Below are 16,545 nucleotides of genomic sequence, written 5' to 3'. Positions count from 1 at the left end.
AGGCAATCTCATAAGATGACACTCTGCCAAAGCCAGTGCTACTATTACAAACTATGAGAACAATTCTTTGGAAAGTATGCATACTCTTAAACTGTTCTGAAAGAGTTCCTCTGTCATGAACATTACACATATTTTTAATCTAATAATTCCAAATTACCTTGACGCTATCCCATTATTATTATTATTTTTAATCATTTTCATTTAGTTATGCCATGGATCCATGCTGCAAATAAGCTAGTGCAATGAAGCTCATTTTCACTGCAGTTTGTATGTTTTTATAACCTAATATGACAGTCTTACTGTTAAATCCATGTATGATTTCATATTTGCAATTAATGTAATACAGAAGTTTTACTTTTATTAGAGAAAAAATGTTTTAAAAACACATAATTGCATGGTTAGGGTGACTGGCAGTGTGGGTTGAGAAGTATTCACTACATCATATAAAAAGACAGTCTTTTCTAGTTCATTCAGATATACTCTGTATATTGTGAGTCACCTACTTCCTAACAAATGGAATTTGTTTTCAAAATTTGCTCCAGTATTTTATACAGAGAATTAAAGAAAGAAAAAAAAAAGTGCTATATATTTCACAGATTATTTAGAATGATTCATAGAACTTTATAAGTATGACAGAAGACAAATATCTGAGAAAAGCAGAATATTCTGTCTTTCCCTAATGACATTTCCAGATTAGTGTGTAATGTAGTTTCTAAGAGTCTATGCGTCTGTGACAGCTAGGGATAGAAATCATATTAATTCTGAAATATAGTCAATTTTGATTGTCTCATCTTGACAAGGAAAGATCAATACCATGAAATAAAGTTTTGTTTGTGAAGCTTAGATCATTTATCAGTGTGCAAAAAAAATAATGTAAGACTTGAGCAAGTCAATGAAAACACCTGCCTAGGAAAAAACAAACATTTTCTGTTTCTTTGTTTGTTTTTTTTTCCTGGTCTCTCTGTTGTTTGGAAGTAGATTGGGATTCCTGACAGAAAGCACTGTTAGAATTCCAAGTTTTAAAAACAACATTTATTAATTTAAATGGTTACGCAAATTCTATAATTCTCTGATGTCTTACTTCCCTATTTTGAGGAATTTCTATTTACAGGTGGATGTTTCCAGTTGGATCCCAGCCTGCCTTTAGTTGAGATCTTTGAATATTGACACGTCTTCCCTAAAAAAATTCCAATTTTGTTAGATTACAAAAAAATAATTCGATAATATTATGAAGGCTGCTCCAAAAGTAATGCCTTCTATTTTATTATGTTGGCCCACAATGTCAGAGGCAGATGGTGGTGGTATGGCAGTAGAGCTTGAACCTTCCTACCAATATTTCATTACATTTTGTTGCCATGTGACAGATAGCAGCAGTGGGGATGTCTGACAAAATAGTTTCTGACATGGAAGTTATAAATTGTGTTTATAAGTGTGTCATTGAATTCTTCCACATGAAAAAAGTTTCACCCATTGACATTCATCAACATTTGCTGAGCATTTATGGAGACCAACCAGTGGATGTAAGTGCAGGATGTTTTAGTAGTGGTGACAGCAATAGTGGGTCACTTTTGCTTGTGCGGATTTTTATGATTGTAACTTGCAGGCTCTTATTCATACCTGGTGAAAATGCATATGCTAATGGTGGTGATTATGTTGAAAACAAGTGTTCTGTAGCTGAGAATTTGCTCTATCAGATAGTATTATTTGTATATGTTGTATATGGAAATAAATAGGATGGATCTACTTTTCTCTTTACAGATCTATACAGAACTATACAGGTGAAGGTATACTTATTTTGAGTGGTGTAGAGGGCACAGGAGGAAGGTAGGGAGCAATAGTAATCATTTTGTAATGAGCTTCCATGAACTCAAAGAATTTTTTTGTAAAAAGTAGAAGAAAAGCTTTATTGCTTTATATGAACTTCAGTTTGATGTTAAAGCTCAGGCTGCATTATAACAGCCTCTGAAGCTTCACAAGAGCAACTTCTGCTTGTTGAATTGTACATACATTTGAATATACATTGAATTTTCAAACAAATGCCCATATTAAATAATATCACTAAGAGATCTGAATTGAAATTTTTCATTTAATGACAGAAAAGTAAGAGCTTCTGGCATGAATCCAGCATAACCAAGGTAAATCCATTAAATATAGGTGATAAAACATAAAGTTTCAATTTCTTTTTAATTTCTAGAAAGAAGAATCTTAAAAAAAGAAGGCACAGTCTTCTGAAAATTGCTCAGCCTTTCACACATACGTGCTATAAATTCTTCTGCAGATGTTACTGATCATGATAATTCTAATATGGGTATATTGATTCTTGAATACAAGCAATGGTGCATGCTTGCCAAACATGGGTTAAACATTCAGTTGTAGAAGCTGCATTATCTGAGATATTTAACATAAGACAACAAGAAGAAATGTAACACAGATATGTGAGAGTATGTGTTTAATAACGCTGTTCAGCTACTGATTGGCAAATACATGGGCAACGGGTAACTGTTGAAAATGAGAATTTATACATGCTTACCTCGTGATATTTGGGAGGTACTGAAGCATGATTTAATTTGAAATTCATAGTTGCTTCTAGTCAAGTCAGTAAAAGCATTGCTCTTTTTTTATGCATAGGTGACCTAGAGTACTGATGTGATGTTGAATTGTTGGATACATAAGCCACTAAGAATCTATAATCCAGAAAAGTATTTTATCTTCTGTACATGCAGAAATATGTGAATATATATAAATTCATAAATAAATATGAAAAAAATTGGCATATTGATTGGAAGGTTTATTTTTCTTCTTTTTTCCTATAGTGAAGAAATGTAATTGATATATTCATTAACCTGCTATATCCCTTAAGAAAATTTTGAGAGGACCAGAGATATATATTTGCCAAATATTATCAATTGCAACACTTTGTAAAATTTACTGTTAGAAAGCATTATTTTAAACTCTGAAGTCTTAGTTTTTTTTACATTCTTCTGCATCCAAAATATCTGAAGTAATTTGAGCTAAGATGATGATTCAAAAAATACTAAGATTATCAAAACATTTCCTTTTGTCTTCAGGTGCACATGGAAATACACCTTAGGATTTAGCCATGATTCCTGTAAAGTCATTTAACATGAAGATCAGAAAACTTGGATTCTATTCTTCTTGTGTTGATACAATCCAAAATGAAAGCAAGACACATTATTCTTTAAAAGATTTTAAGTGCATTTGGCAACATGATTTGCAAGTTCTCTTGCAAAATGAATTTTAGTGATCTTTAAATAGTAATTACTTATTAATAATACCTCTCTATCTCAAATATGTGTTAATTATCTCACATGGAATTTCAGTGGCTCTTCTATATCCTTTAATAAGTGTTGACCTGTCACTAGTTTAATTAGAAGGTGCTTGCTAAAAGTTAGCTCTTTTTAAAGTGGAAAAGTGTGTTTTTTAATAAGTAGATTTCTACATTATTATTCTTCTGCCTCCTAGTGAAGTCTCTTGAGACAACTGCTTTACATTAAAGATTTCCTTTCTCAGTCCTTACGTCTGCGAAAAAAAATGCCAGATAACTTAAATGGAAGTATTTATTGAAGGGAGAGATAAAATTTGTCTAGATGAGGAGAAAGAATAGTAAAGCATTGCTGTACTGCAGTTCTTATAGTGCTACATGATAGCAACACCCAGACCTACACAACATGACTGAGGGCAGCTGTGATAGTTCCTTAGGGATACAGAAATAGTTCATTGTCTATGTACAGCAAAATTAGTTTTTAATATTAAGTACATTGCTCAGTGTAGCCCCTCTAGAATTCTTTACACAAAGAAAACAGGGCTTTTGATATGATCAGTTGTTAATGATAATTGAAATACTCACAGTTGATATGATTTATTGTGTCAGGGGGCTCAAAACTTGCATTGGATGTTGAACACCATTTTGTCCTCATATTTTACCTGCAGAAACTGATCATACCTAAACTTTGATTGACATTTAAATATCAGTATGGATTACACTCTCATTTCATTCTTATATTTCTTGGAAAAAAGTCTTTTCTGAGAAGCTTGAGCAGTGTATCGAAACATTTTTATAAGTCAGGTAGAAAAAAAAGGTTTGTAATAAAGATTCACTTTTGGACTTTCAAATAAGGTCAGATAAGTAGTTGTCAGTGGGACCTTCAAGTCACTGATCATTCCATCTCCTGAGATCACAGGAAGTAAACTTGATTGATTACTGACCTTTCATCCAAGTATTTTAAAGGCAAAGATGTTGTAAAGAACGTAAGGTACATGGAGTCTTTTAAAAAGTCTGAACGAAACTGAAATAGCCTGTCCCAGATTTTGCCACTATAAAAACCAAGTAGGAGGACCAGAATACTTTTTTGTCTTCTTGACAAGCAAAAACAAATTTCACTTTTGCTGTGGTGATGGAGAGAGAATCTGTGGCAGTGTTGAGAACTCTGAGTGAACATCTCTCCTTGTCTTAAATTCTGTAAACTTTCAACTCCAATAACTCTGTTTATTTTTCTATTGTCACAAAGCACAGGATTTTCTGAAGCACCATGCGAGAAATCTGGACTTGTTTCCGACTGGGTGATAGATTTACTTAGAGAAGAGATAGCATTAAATAAATGTCAGACAGAGCTGGATATTCAAACAGTAGCTACGGCAGTCCTGGGTCTCTGGCTGCCTGTTCTCACCACCTCTTCTACCCACATATCCACAGGTCTGTGTAAATACATATTTGTGTGTGGGTAGCACTGACTACTTTTAAAGTAAACCAGAATTTGAAAGAGTGAAGTAAGAACTAATGGCTATACAAGTTGTTTCTAATGCATTCTCTTTTGAATGAGAAGGTATGAGAAGGTATGAGAAGAACACCTGCTTCTGTATTCAGACTCTTATTCACATGTCCTTTACTAAGAATTTTCCTTAGTGAAAATATAACTGGTTTTTAACAAGAGAAGTGTCTTGTTCTGAAGTTGATAAATAACTTCTCTACAGCCAACATCCATGTGATAACAGGGAAACCTCCTAAAAGTACTGAACTTATTGCACACAGGGAGGTGACAAAAGGTGAAGAGTGGTACTAAAAATAAAGATTCTCAAATTGAGGTCAAGATCAGAAATAAATCTTGCGAGAGTTATTGTCCTATTCTGCTGATTTTCTTAGTCTGGTCAGTCATCTGAAGCAGGAATCTGACGGAGGAGAGATTGACTGATACTGAAAAGAACACTTTTCATCAGAAGAATGTAGTTTTTTTCTGCCTAAATGACTATCTCAGTATTTTTTTAATATGCTTAAGAACTTGGCAAGTGTAAGTTTTAAAATAGTGGATGCATAACTAAATTAAATAATCACTGATTCTGATTTAAATTTTCTGAAGAGGAATAACTAATGAATGGTCTTGGAGATACTGAGAGGGTGTTATCCATTTGCTAGAAACTAGATGAAAAAATAGGCATTATTAGATAAAGTATGACAACAATAAAAAGGCACCAGGTGGCTTACTAAGGTGGACGTACTGAAATGGTAATTTCAAATATATTGGAGTATATTTAGAAGTGTTTAATATTCTTAAGTTTGTGATTTATTGGATGAACGATAGTCAATGACACTTGTGCAGCTCAATAGCTGTTCAAATAATGCAAAGAATAGCAGCAATTTTTTTCCTAGTAATTCCATGAAAAATTCATCCTGTTGTTGAAGCAGCTTTAAGATTGAGCAGTAACGGAAGGAGCATGTGAGAGCCTGGGATAGGAAAGAGGCAATGATATTAGAGATACAACATTAGATTTGACTGCAATATCATGTAGAAAGATTACCTTAGAGGACTGGTAATTTATAAAAAAGGCAACTGCAGACATAAAAATCATGTGTCGGTTGTATTAGTGCAAATACATTTTAAAGCTCTCTTTTATATGAAAACATTTCTAGAAAGATGGATTGATAAAGACCAGAATCTTTAGCTCTAGTGGAAAGCCACATGGGTTTGCTCATTGTGGAAATAAATTTGGAAATGCCTCTAAGGAGAATTTCATGTGAATGTAACATTCTCTCTAACTTTAATGTGACAAATAAGAACTGAGTCTCTGTACTAGATTATACCCTTTGAAACTTCTTCCTCTTCCCCCCTACTTTTCTAGTTTTTAGCTATTGGAGATATTTATTAGTTAGTTACTTATTTTACCTGAAGAAGGAAAAGTTATTCAGCACCTGAGAAAGTCTTTGATTAACATGCAGACTATTCCAAAAATTCTGATAATCTACACAGAAAAATTATGACACTTTTCCCCCTAGTTATCAAATTACAGATTCATGATGAAGGAATAGATGACAATTTTAGGATTAGAACTTTGAACAGCCAGACAGCAATGATAATATAAAAAATTGCCATATTAGCTAGTGTGAAAACAATAGCAACTCATGTAGTGCACATCTTCTATGCAGTTTTGATTGCAGTCATAATCTTGCCACATGGTCTGCACAGACTGACCCACACTAATGTGCTCTATGGCATGTGGGTTTTAATGAGCCTCTGGAGTTTGTGTTTGCTGGTCTCCACAGGCTGGGAGAACTCCATATGCAGTTCTGACCCAAGGTTTTGGGAAAGATAGCTATTCCCCAGTGCTTGCACTAGGAAAAAACACAGGATATTGTTTCATTGAGCTCATTAGGATGAAACTGTAACATTATACATCCTGCTGATTCTTGGAATTAAAATCTGAAGCTTGGTTTTCAGGTCTGCCAAAGGAAGGCTGTACGCCACTGTGATTCATGGCAGGATCATATCAGCAGTAACACTTCCCTTTGAGGTAAAACATTGTTCTAAACCTTGTGCAGCCATAAGACAGGAAGATGACAGCTGGTTTGTCCAAAATCAATAGTGATGAAACATTTTTTCTTAAACTGCTTAGTCAAGGTAGGAAAATGAGAGAAGGGAAAATGGTCATGTCCCAGAAGTCATTACGGGGAATCAAAGAGCTCACAGTAGCTGTCCTGGGAAACAGAAGTGATTAAGATTAACTGAACTGCCCTGAGGACTGTTACTAGGCAAAGTAATTTATTTATTTCCCCTGTGGTCTGCAGGAACATTGATTAACAAGGTAAAAATGCCCTGGACATAATTCATTTGAACAACTAAACCAAAATCAAAACGGTGATCTCTATCCCAGACCACCCAGATTGGTTTGTATGAAAGCAATTTGATTCTGTTGTTTCCTCCTTGCAATGCACTGCCCTAAATCTTCCTGCTGTTGGCTCCACAGCAGCTAACAGCAATTTTGTTCCTTTGCCCAGCTTTGCTCCTTCCAGATAATACTTCTCTTGTAGTACAGTGTTTCTTGTAGCTGCTGCCCCTGCTCTCTTTTGTCACCCTTACAGACAGTTTCTACTCACAGAGGCATTCATACTGTCAAATCTTTTATTAGGTGTGTATGGGGTTGTGAGGGCAGCACAGTACTATCTGGGGGTGTTACTTTAATTCCACTTATTGCATCAAGGCTATGACTTGCATCATTGAAAAATATTTTCTTCTTTAATGATGTTCGGTAATGTGACTTAGGAAATAATGTGAAGATACAGTCCTTACTTGGAGTTCAGCAAATCCAAATGAAATGAGTTTTCTGAGAGAGCAGTACACACTAAAATAACTTCTAAACATGCTAAATGTGTTTATAACTTCTTAAATACCTCTGAGATTAAGCTTCTTAAACAGCCCTGACATGATAAAATGCCTCTTGTTCCCAGGCTAATCAATTGAGTGTGGTTCAATGGAGAGGAACTTACTGCAAGTCTCTGCTGGAGTGCTTGCAAAGGCAGAGACAGCTCTAGCTTGTTTTTCTGGGGCAGTTTTTCTGTGCAGGGGTCCTGATTGCATTCCCCTTCACCTCCCCCCACTCCTCTTTTTTATTATCTTTTCCCTGAGTTATATGGGAAAGAGTCCTTTTTAGATGAAGCTCTCTTTAAGCTGTATGTGCGTACATCTTGTCAGGAGTCAGCATTCAGGCCATAAAACAAGTGTGGTTTAGATAGAACATAAGTGATGCATGTTTAATGGCTTGGAGAATATTTTTTTCATCTCAGGACAGAGATCAAGAAACATTATGGTCCTGGAGGAAAGCCTGAAGCTAGAATTGAATGGCTGTCTCCTGAAAAGAGGAAAGGGAAATCAACCTTATATACAGATCCTGTTCATCCAAAAATCCAGATTTTAACTAACCTAGAGTTATGTTTGTGCACTGTTTGTTATTCTCTGCCTGCATACATTATGATCCTCCTGACTCTTCATAACTGTTCAGATGTGATTGTAGGACTCGGCTTTCTTGTTTGCAGTCTCATGCCCTAGTCTTTAAATCCAAAAATTCTTGTCTGAAAGCACCTAAAATGTATGTGTGGGAATCTTACTTCCTCTGAAGCAGAGGACAAAGACCTGAATCTATGCCTCTGAGTCAAATACGCACTATTTCTGCATCCTATAGAACATATAGGTTAATTGGTGGAGTAATTATACTCTTGCACTTACTTCTGGTGATATGTAAGAGACATCACATTTTCTTCAAAATATGCAAGGATGTGAGTATAAAATCTTATGAGAATCACAGAATTGCAGAATCATACGGGTTGGAAAGGACCTCTATCACCTGTTAACAGGTTCCCAAGAGTAGATTATATAGAAAAATGTCCAAACAGGTTTTGGTTATCCCCAGAGAAGACAGCCTTTCTGGGCAGCTTGTTCCTCTGCTATGTCACTTTCAAAGTAAAGAAGCTTTTCTTTATTTTCAGAACTTCTTGCATTCCAGTTTGTACATGTTGCCCCTTGTGCAATCTCAGAGCACCACTGAAAAGAGCTGGCCCCATCCACTTGACTCCCATCCTTAAGTTATTTATAAACAGTGGTCAGATCCCCTCTCAGCCTTCTCTTCTCAGGCTGAAGAGCCCCAGGTCTCTCAGCCTTTCATCATAGAGATGTTCCATGTCCCCCATCATCTCTGTGGCTCTCCACACAGAGGACTCTACAAGTTCCCTGTCTTTCTTGAACTGATATGCCCAGAATTGGACTCCGTACTCTGGATGTGGCCTCACCAGTGCAGAGTAGAGGGGGAGAATCACCCCAGAATACCATTGGTCTTCTTGGCCACAAGGGCACACTACTGGCTCATGGCCAACCTGTTGTCCGTTAGAACACTCAGGTCCTTCTCCACAGACCTCAATAATATTTAATTTTATAGAAAAAAAATATTTATTTTATATGATTACATAAATACTGATAACATCATAGAAATGAAGGATTCTGTTTTTCTCAACTACATATACAAGGCAAGAAAGGTAGAATTAATATTTAAATATGATGTACAGGAAAAAAAACAACAAACCTCCTCTGAGAAAAGATCAGCTGTAGTTAGACTAAAAGTATACTTTTGAAGCACTCAAAAGGATTTTATAGTAAAAATTTCATTCCATTTTTAAATATAATTACTTCTGTTACTTCTACTTTAAAACTCAAGTGGAGAAAGAAAAACAGAGAGAACTTTTTAAGAAAAGAAGTATGTGTTGCATATAGAAATACTACCTCAGCTTTCTAGTACATCTTATCATCTTGTAACATTTAGAAATTAGTGCTGAATAAAAACAAAGCAAAGCAGTTATGGTGAGGTTTGTCCTTACTATAATGTAATAATGAAACAATTTCATGTAACTACCAGCAGCTGAACTAGCTCCCTTCAAATTCTCCTCCTAAAATATTGCTAGACCGAGAAATCAAAGAGGCTGATAGCACCTTTATTGCAGGTATGGTTCTCTCAGACCATAAGTTGGTCATTGGTTATGAGCTGCCAATCCGTTTCTAATTAATCCATGATTCATGATGGAGAAAATTTAGGAATAGGATTAACTTCACTCCTATAATACCTTTGTTAAACTCAGAAGGAGTCTTAAATTTCCTAAATTTTTGCTGTATTAAATAATAAAATGTTAAATATAACTTCAAAACTGTTGTTGGATGCTGTTTTCCGTGCCCTAATTTTTAAGGCAGATCATGCTTCTTATTAGTTGAGCAAACTCCAAAATATATACTGTAGCTGGTTGAACAAATATATATAAAATGAAGCTATTGTGTCAGATTTTTATGCATTACCTATTATAATTGTCCATAAATAAATATTATGCGTTTGCATTTTCAAATCAAGCTGTTTCATAAAAATCCCACATATGAAAAGAAGATAACAATAAAAATTAATAGCAAGGGATTGCTCCAGGAAAATATGTCATTGGAAAGATTATTTGGATAGGATCTTAAAGTGAACAAGAAATATCCTCCACAAACAATTTTATTTCTTATTGACTATTTAAGTTTCTGGGCGGCATTTAGGAAAACACTAAAAATATGAATCTGTAACAACGTTACAGATACTTGTGCTTACTATGTGATGTGCTACATACTATTAAAAGTCTCCTAAAGCTGTTCTCTTATATTTTATTCGTTAGTGATTTTATCTTCTGGTATCATTTTAATTCAGTGATAGCTGACTATTGTACTGTTAGTTCTTCAACACTATCCGATCCTCTCATCAGTCTCATCAATGGATGGTTTTTAGTTTCTCTATAATACATTATCAATATATAGAGTGTCCAAATTCAGTGAATCAATTGAACTGTTTATTTATTTATTTGCTCTTGTCACTTGAAGATTCTAAAAGTGCAGAAGTAAGACTTAAAAATCAGACTTCTAAAAAGACAGTGGGGTAACCACTACTAGTTTAAGAAACACCTGAAATATTGGTGGCACCTACTTTAAGTGGTGGGATTTGTGGCAGTACATAAAAACTGAGTGAAAACATCTTATATTACAGTTAACATAGTGCATAGTTGTTTCTGCATTATTCCTTATGTTTTGAAAATTAAACTGTTTTTTTTACAATATCAGCAGTTATTTCTGTACTTTGTGCTTTCTTTCTTGATTTGGACAACGAGATTTTACTAATATTCGATGTAAACTTCTCTGAGGAATAACACTCAGATTTTTCTATATCACCACTGTCCTTTCTATATTGAACTCCTGTCCCACACATGCACTAAGCTTTTATATTATTTATAGTAATGGGAAGGTCATAGAGGTTGTGACTGTCATGTCTGTTTGGGACCATCAGGACGAAAACTCTAAGTCAACAGAGTCGTTTAGAAACAGAATATTATGTCTGTGCTTTCTGGCATGAAGTATTTACATAAGTGGACACAAAGTGGATCCTCTGGCAGCTACAGTGCATTGCAAACTAATGCCTAATATTTTGTGCAATGACATTCCTCAGTCTTCTTGAATACAGAAGCTTTCAAAACTCCTAAGTCCAAAGTATTTTTGATTATTATATATAATATGCATAGATCAGCAATTTCTGTACTGTGGTACAAAATATTGCTGTTCCATCCATATCTACAGTAAAGTGTAACTAACAATGGAGTAATATCAGTAGAAAATATTCACATCACATTGAGGTACCTCACATTTAGCCAAAGAAAGTATAATTCGAGAAAGAATAATGTTACTGGTTTCAGTAACATCTACTTCTCTGTCAGATTTCAGTGTTTTCTGCAAGTCCTGTTAATTTACTGCCGTGTGAAATTTCTTTAATGTGAAATTAATTTTTTTCTTGTGCTTTACTTTTATTTTCTAGTTCCCCACTAGGAAAAAAAAAAAAAAGACTATCATACATAATGAGAAACTGAATTTTAACTAAGACTTCTGAGGCTCTGAGACATTTTGCCATTTGACTAATGAAATGAGTCTTCATTGAAATGTTGTTTGATTTTCCTTAAGTAAAACAGTTGTTGCAAAAAGCTCACAGAAAATGAATGACATGGATTATTTTAAATAGTACACTAAAAACCAATACCAAAATCTGGATTCTTCAAAATTGTAAAATGACGATGGACTGAAGAAAAAGAAATGACAGTTGGATGTCATGACACTGTGCCACCTGGAGACATAAGGTGGTTCTCTTGAGTATCTGCACAGCCATAGCAGAGAGTTATACAAATCAATTGTGTGCACATTTATGAAAAAGAAGTTGTTATCCTTCTGGACGCAGGAAATGCAGTGCTAGAACCCTATCAGCAGAGGTGGGGAAAGAGAATCGTCGAATCATCAAGCTTGGAAAAGACCTCCAAGATCATCCAGTCCAACAGTCCACCTACAAAAATAGGACAGAGTTCATGGAAATAACTAGAGCCAGCTCAGATTTTTCCTGATTCTTCAGACTGTGGCATGTAGTGTGTATGCAAAAACCTTGATGATCTGAAATGTAATCTCCATTAAATACAGAAACCAAAGTCCTAACTTTCTGCTGAAAACACTGAATATCAAAGTCAAGGGATGTAAATAGAAAATACAATGCATTCCTACTTTGCTGCCCACTATGGTAATACAAAATATATTCATTTTCGGCTAATTGTCAATTGCAGCTCTTTCTTGACAAGCTAGCCAGACCCTGGCTGGTATCAGTCATGTGATTCAATGACTGTCTGTAATCACGCACGCATATTCACACCTCCATCCAAATTAAGAATGTATTGTTAGGAAGTGATTAAGAAACTAATTAGACTATCACCCAGGAGGGAAAGCCTATGATACTTATCACGAGATACTAAATTTGTCACTAGCTCTTAGCTTCAGCTGTAGTTTCCAGTTATAGTTGGTATAGGAGATAAAACTCAGCTACAGAAAATGACTAATAAAGTTATATTTTCCTTCTACCCCCTCTGAATTTCTCACAGAACTCTTGGAGACTGAAGGAAATAGTACATAATTTTCAGTGATATATTTTTGAAGACACTGTTATACCAGATCCTCAGATGGTGAACTTTAGGATATCACCCTCATGCCTTCTTAAAGCTCTTTCTGAGACATACCATTTTGTTCATACTGTACGAGAATCAGACAGCAGAAGTCACAGCTGCAGGTTATCTAGCTACTATAGTGTCTGATTGCCTTTTTATGATATTAGAATCTGGTCATTTACACAGATGCATTCCTAATTATTATTATTTTTTTTGTTCATGTCTTTAAACACACAGACTACTTCAAGCAAAATTATTTCTGGTGCTGTATAGGCTTTCTGTCTTACTCAGTAGAGATCTGAGAGATCTCTGCCTTCATGTTGAAATAGGAAAGGCTTATTTTATATCCATAATCCTGCATTGATTAGTTTTAATAGAAATCCCAGAACACTCAGTTCTTCTTTCATTTATTTTACTAGCTAGGCATTTGATTACTTCTATGATAGCTTAAGAAGGCTTTGTCAGCTCTGACTCAACCTTATTCAAACAACAGTTCTATGGTGGGGGTTGCTTCAACTTCAGTTGCAGTCTTCAACTTCTTTCTCTTTTAGATGTTTTGTTTCATAAAGCCTCTTATTTAAGCTGTCCAGATTTTAAGATTTATCTCACAAACACTGCCTCAGACACCTCACTTTCTGCTACAAGAGGTGCACAGACAATAGTGCAGATTTTGAACATATTATTGTGAGCTTTTCAGATGTCTTCTGGCATTCCCCCTGTGGCATGGGCAGCAGTACAGCTAAAATCTATATATTTTAAACAGACAAGAGAAATCTGTTTTTCCAAACAGCCAGTATTAAACATTATCAAACAATCCAAACAGTGGGAATGTAATCAATTTGTTAATGTGAACGTTAAGTCACTTATATTAACAGGGCTAAAGGTGCTTGGTATTTAGTACAGAATTATGCTGACCTGGAAGAGGCTATTTATTTATTTATCATCATGTCTTTGAGAATTGCACCAAAGGGATTAATTTGCTAGGGAATTATTAAGAACTTTTCCTGCATACAAAGTCTTTTAAAATTATATTGTGCCAAATGCTACTGAAATAATTGGGTAGCTGAAGATGACATATACTGCAATAAATTTAGATGGTGCATATTCAATCTAATTTGATACTGGGCATGAGATCAAAAATATATATTTAGTATTATACTCATTTACAGTGAGTGAAACCTAAAAATATAAACATATTAGTATTGAGTCTAGCAATGTGTGAAAGCAGATCTACCTGTTTATTTTATCTTGATCATATGGTATCATAATCAGATTGGACATGCTAATTATGAACTTCTGAATTAGTATAATTAATTTAGATATAACATTTATTTTGATTCTCATAGAGCAATTTCAGAAATCTGCCATGTATTATTTCAGAATTTCTGCTGCAGAATGGTAATTCCTACCTGGTTGTTAAGAATTTGAATACTTCTGAGATTATATTTGGGGGTAAACGTGCAGAAGGGAAAAGAAACTGTTATGAAGCAAACACTTGGTTTCAGGCTTTTATAGAACACAAGATTTTCAATCAAAGGCATGAAACAGCATTTCAGGATACATCTTACTATATTGTACATCAATCAGTTTGACTTGTTGTGATTCCTTAATCATAGAGAAGTGACAGATTGTTCTTGTGTAAGTCAGAACTTACAAATCTGCATGTAGACTCAACTTGACTTTGTGGTATAGAGTGCGTTAACAGAGGTGTACTGTAAAGCTTGCTTTTTGTGAGCCTGTTATATTTATGCCAGTGATGTATGGCTTTTTGTGCATTTAACTTCTATTTCTAGGAAGATCTAGAAGTAGGTGTTACTAGAGCTTACAGCAATTTTTGAACTAGTTGACACTTGCCACGCTATAAATAAACCAAGATAATTGGTCGTTACATTGAAACAGGAAGTAGGTTTTTATAGATCCCACTGGTTGATCCTATCTACATCATGCAGAGATTTTCTAAAGAAAGAAAAGTATCTCCTTCTATTTTGTTTCTTTTTTTTTCTTCATATAACACTATTTACTTTTATTCGTGCACTGAGTTCATAGACCACAAGATTCTATATGACAATCATGGTTCATTCCACCCTTTGCTCAGGAGTAAGCAGAGCAGCTGCTGGCACAGTGAGCAATTACTACATTCCTTTTAGTGCTTGCTGGGAGCTCAGTGCTGTAGCTCTGAACAGGGCTGTGACAGGAACCTTTGTCCTGCCCTTGGAGCGGGTAATGACTGGCTGTTGTGGCAGCAGCTGATGCTCTTTCTGCTGACGGCAAAATCTCTCTTTAATGCAAATGCAATTCTTGATAGAAAACAGTTTTGCATTGTCAGTTGTCAGTTCTGTTGACTTTTCTTTCTTTCCTACCCTTTGAAAATTATTCTTCTCTGTAAACCTGTCAATTTTCTTGTTTTCGTGGATTAACAATTACAAAAAGTACTTATTCCGCAGGGATAGTTGATGCAGTGCATGAATACTCAGCCATAACGACCTGTGCGATGGTCCAAGAATGCCCCTTCTTTTGCCTCAGGTGATCCACCAACAAGGATAGGAATAAAATCTGATTTGTTTTCACATAGTGTGCCCAGCATTCTGATGCTATTGACTTCGGTCAGAATGCTTCAAATTCAGTGTTTGCTATACAGGACTTAGCTTCTTGTTTGGTTGGATTACAGTGAGTATTTGATAGTTGCAACCCTTCATGACTCGGCAGGAAAGGCAGGTCCTACTTCTCTGAAGAAATGTCTCTGTTCTCTAGAAACGCAGTATAACCAGCAAATCCCATAGCAAGGTGCTACATTTGGCAAATTGCTGTCCAAACTAAGTTGGAATACAACCAAAAATGCTCTCTATCCACACATTTTGGTTATATGACAGACTGTGCAGTTAAGAAATCTACCTGATAGGAAGAGCTGAAGGTATCCCTCCCATCCAGACCTGCTGATGAAAATGGTGAATATGCAAGGGAATGTATCCCTGGCTCCACTGAATTAATGCACACATTTGTAAGACTTGAAATCACAATGAATAAAGCTGCAAGATCTGAGCGTATGCGCATTCTCAAAGTTTGCACACAGGCTCAAAATGAGACATAGGGGAGCTTCTGCTAGTACTGTAAAGACTCAATCTGATGTAACTCTCAGCCACAGACAGTTTCTTGCAGTGTATCATACCCTTATCCCCTACCTTGTCATTGAGAAGTTGCTACTGACACCAGAACTACATTAAGAATACAGAAGAACTACATTAAGAATTCTTTGATAAAAGTCTCCAGTATTACTGCATATGGAGAGGAAAAAGGAAATTTGTATTTTGTCTTTTAAAATATATATTAATATTTAAAATGCTTTAAAACACTTGCATACATCTAATAAGTTCTGTGTGCTTTAATAACTTGTATCACAGCTATGCAAAATTCTGTTAGCATTATTTTAGTTCCTTCCTCATTAAATACACTGCCTGCTGAGTTCTCAGAGCAATACTGTACTGAATTTGTTCAGACAAAATGTGGGCAGAAAACGATTTTCATTGCCTGTATAGCACTATACTATGATAAAGTTAAACCCATTACATTTTTGAGTACAATAGAAGAAAATTTTGAACTGTGTTTTATGACTGCGTAGCTAAGCAATGTAGACTCCTGTACTTAAAAAAAAAAAGAAAAGGAAAGAAAAATAGCAATAGGAAGGACAATAACTTTAACTGGAATAATAAGATACAAACTTAGTCTTC

General features: G+C 35.1%; 1 protein-coding gene across 1 annotated transcript in view; it reads left to right on the top strand.

Moving 5' to 3' along the window:
• Window positions 1-16,545, top strand: part of LOC104915428 (maestro heat-like repeat-containing protein family member 2B) — a 72,184-nt gene that overhangs the window by 48,089 nt on the left and 7,550 nt on the right. The window lies entirely within an intron of this gene.

Source organism: Meleagris gallopavo, chromosome 1 (assembly GCF_000146605.3).
Source record: "Meleagris gallopavo isolate NT-WF06-2002-E0010 breed Aviagen turkey brand Nicholas breeding stock chromosome 1, Turkey_5.1, whole genome shotgun sequence".
NCBI lineage: Eukaryota > Metazoa > Chordata > Aves > Galliformes > Phasianidae > Meleagris > Meleagris gallopavo.
The sequence above is the reverse complement of the archived record's forward strand: the minus strand, read 5'-3'. Positions and strand labels throughout refer to the sequence as shown.